The sequence below is a fragment of the Arachis stenosperma genome, chromosome 5 (genome assembly GCF_014773155.1).
Source record: "Arachis stenosperma cultivar V10309 chromosome 5, arast.V10309.gnm1.PFL2, whole genome shotgun sequence".
Lineage (NCBI taxonomy): Eukaryota > Viridiplantae > Streptophyta > Magnoliopsida > Fabales > Fabaceae > Arachis > Arachis stenosperma.
This window is the reverse complement of record NC_080381.1, coordinates 96,904,970-96,909,288: the sequence shown is the minus strand read 5'-3', so window position 1 is coordinate 96,909,288 and position 4,319 is coordinate 96,904,970.

Below are 4,319 nucleotides of genomic sequence, written 5' to 3'. Positions count from 1 at the left end.
CTTAGCTTTATTCACTTCTACCCCCTTGTTTGAAATCCAATGCCCAAGAACAATGCCTTCAATCACCATGAAGTGGCATTTTTCATAGTTTAAAACCAGGTTTGTCTCTTGGCATCTTTTCAGAACCAACGCTAAATGGTCAAGGCATGAGCCAAATAAGTCTCCAAAGATAGAAAAGTCATCCATGAATACCTCAAGGAACTTTTCTACCATGTCAGAAAAAATGGAAAGCATACACCTCTGAAAAGTGGATGGTGCATTGCACAGGCCAAATGGCATCCTCTTATAGGCAAATACGCCACATGGGCATGTAAATACTGTCTTTTCTTGATCTTGAGGATCCACCGCAATCTGATTATAGCCTGAATAGCCATCCAAAAAGCACTAGAATGCATGACCTGCTAGTCTCTCCAGTATTTGGTCTATAAATGCTAAAGGAAAATGATCTTTCCTAATAGTGTTGTTGAGTCTCCTATAGTCAATACACATGCCCCATCCTATAACTGTCCTTGTAGGGATTAGTTCATTCTTTTCATTATGAATCATTGTCATGCCTTCGTCTTTGGGGACAACTTGGACAAGGCTCACCCAGGGGTTGTCAGAAATGGGATAAATAATTCCAGTCTCCCATAGTTTAGTGACTTCCGTCTGGCTGGATTTAGTCACCATTGTGGTTATACCATTGGTTAGGCATCATCTTCCAACAGGATTTTGTGCATGCAACGGTTTGGGCTAATGCCCTTAAGGTCACTTATAGTCCTCCCAAGAGCTGTCTTGTGTGTTCTTAACACTTGAATTAGTGCTTGCTCTTCCTGTGGCTCTAAAGTAGAGCTTATAATCACAGGATAGTGATGGGTAAAAATTAGATTTCCACACAAACTCATCGGCAAGTGTATCGGGTCGCATAAAGTAGTAATAACTCACCGGAGTGAGATCGATCCCATAGGGATTGATGGATCAAGAAATTTTACGGAGGTGATAAATTTAGTTAAGCTGACAGTAATGAATTAAGTGGAAATGGATTAACAGAATGATAAGAAAGTAGTAAATCAGAGCAAGCAGATGTGAAATAACAGAAACAAAAATTTATCAGGGATTGGAGGTATCATAATCCATCATGAATCAAATAGATCTCAAATTTTTTCTCAATCATATGAATATATCCATGGTAGATTGAAATTGATTGGATCCCAATTCCTTGGCAATCCAATCTCTCTAATCACAATCAATCTTGCCAATTCCTTGATCCAATTGTCATGAGAAGAGGTTAAGCATTTTCTCTCATCTATAAGCCACACAAACTCTCAAGATCTCAATTCCTCCCAAATGATGTTGATCAAGAGAGCTGTGAGAAACAGAGCTTTAGTTCTAATTTCCAGGATTCCCCTTCCGAGGCTCACATGGAAATTCACAGATTCAAACCCCCTTCTGGAGTGAATGAATCTCAATCAAAATAGAAGTTATTTCTTAGCTATCTAGATGAATTAAGACGAAGAAGATGTTCACTTAATCATGAGAATTATAATAGAGCTCATCCCCTAATGAATTGGGGGTTTAATTGATCATTGCTCTAAGAACAAGTGCAGAAAAACTAAATTGTAAGAAAGTAAATTAAACTGACGAACATGAACAGAAATGTAAAATTTCAGAAAAGGAAATTCTAGTAGAGAAGTATACAAATTGAAATTGCGTAAAACTGAACTAAATTCAATACAACTGAAATTTAAAAGTGCAGAAAAGAAGAAGAAATTCTAAGCTAAGCTCTCTACCAGAGCTTTCTACCCTATTCCTACTCTTACTGCTGTCTACCAGAGCCAAACTCTCTAAACTAGCCTCCGACCCCCTAAAACTAGACCCCATTCATCTTCAAACATTCTCCTATTTATAGTCTTCTTCTCATCTTTAATTGGGTCTTCAGTGTACTTGGATTTGGACCTTGGCCTTGATTGAAGCAATGTGGAGTCACACTAGCTGACATTGACCTTGCCTAAACATTCATAACTTGCAGAGTGCCATTTTGTAACTGAAATTGGCCTTAACATTGGTGGTAACATTTCTGTGAAAACTTTGAGCCCAAACGTTGCATAAAAAATGGGTTTTGGTTGCTGTCATCAACGTTTGACTCGACGTTGGAGTGCCAAGGTTCGCTTATCCACGCATACGCGTACACCACGCTTACGCATGCACTGCAATTTTTCCATTCCACGCGTACGCGTCATAGACGCGTGTGCGTTGATTTCAGTTTCCTAACTCCAAGTTCTAGGCTGCTCGCCGCGGACGTTCGAGGCAACCTTTGATGCAACGTTGGACCTCCAACGTTCATTCAGTGACACGCACATCTGACCCACGCGTACGTATCAATGGTGAATTTTGCCATTCTACACGTTCGCGCAGCTCATGCGTATGCGTGTTTTACATATCCATGCATTCGCGTCATCGACGCGTATGCGTCGCCCGAAATTTTCTCAGCTCTAGAATTGAACATTTTCGAGGACGTTGGCACCCATGTTTTCTTCTTCACCAATGTTCCCTCCAACCTTGGCACCCATGTCTTCTTCTTCTAGAACGTTGCTTTCAACGTTGATGGGCCAACGTTGGCTCCAACGTTGACCTCTCCTTCTCTTCTTCCTTGCTCTTCCTCTACTTCTTTTTACCTATCATCAACCAAACAAACTCATCAAAGCCTTGGAATAATTACAAGATTTTGCATCATTCATAACATCAACTAAATCTTGCAAAAATCTCATAAAAATGCATAAAATTAACAATGTTTGATTGAATCAAGATAACCATGAATTTCTCATCCAAGCACTTACTTATTGCCTAAGAAATGCATGAAAACTAAGTAAAAACTAATGAAAATGGCTTCTGAAACTAGCCTAAGATGACTTGTCATCACAACACCAAACTGAAATCTTGCTTGTCCCCAAGCAAGCAGCAAAACATGAGAAAAAAGAGTGAAAATAGTAAGTGTATATGTCCTTATTAGCAGATAATTGAATTTGAATCATGGGGTTTTATGCAGACAAGAATGCAGCTCAATTTTTATTAGGTTCCAGGTGTGAAATGTCCCTCTAAGTGCTAACAGAGTTGCTGATGTGAAACCTTATTCTTTATTGATCCTTGTTAGATTTTTCTTTCTTTCTTTTGTCTCAGAAACTTATTTCTTAATTGTAGGTCAGTGTCATGTGTTGCAGCAGTTTTTTTAGCTCAATTTTCAATCAACACATATTCACTATAGATACTTGGCTCACAATTCTTCTTAAGAACATTGGTGCCCAACACCTCTTTGTGTTACTAAATGCTTTGTAACTAGGTTGCTTTTGATAGTGGACTTTTGGTTGATAATACCCGGTTAGTTAATCGAAGTTACCAAGTGTTGAAACACTCCTTAGAACCTAGTCATCCAAGCAGATCCCAGTACAAAAGCACCACAGGCATGTGTTCTTAAGGTCCGAGCTATTGGTGTCTAGCTTTATTCTTTGTTTCTTTCATTTTTCTGTTGCCGATTCTTGGATTTTCTTATTTTATTTTTTTTCTTTCTTAATTTTTTCTTCTTCTTTTTTTCCAAGGATACTTATTCCATAAAGGTCCACAAACAGCAGCTAAGTTCATACTAAAAGAGACATTCTACCACTTCAGATTTATTATTGAGCATTGCTAACTGATCAAACATATACCACCACTAATTCCTATTCTAGTTCCTACTACATTGGACTTTTGCTTTCTATTTCAACATTTTCTCTTATTTAATCAAAAGCAAAGGGATAAGACATGCCATTCTCGCAGATGAAGCTGAAGTAAACACTTAAACTAGAACACTTATTTGAAAATTAAAGAAAGCATATATTATAATTTACATTACTTAAACTAATCAGCAGGGGGTACAATTAAACTTCCAATTTAGAGCATTTCAAATCAGATTGAATTAAGTGACAATACAACCTCTTGGTAGTGTCTTCTAGCTTTTCCTTTGTCATCATCATCCACAGCTTTTGTATCCTTCTTTGTGTCCTTGAATGGTGGTGCATGGTTCTTCCGAGAGATTGATTGCATTCCTGCAAAGTTATTGGAAGTTGCTTGTTCTCCAAGCACTTGAGAGATAGTTAGCATGCATTTATGCTTGTGATTTTCTAAACTTAAGTTGGTGTGTGGACACCAAACCTAGTTCCTTGCCCTATGCAGCAGATTATATACATGCAGGAAATCTCATGTGCTTTTTATTAACAAAATAAACTATAAGCTAGAAAGCAAACAATTCAATGAAACAAACTAGAGACTAAACAATTTGTTAAGTAACTTCTCTGATTATTTAGAGT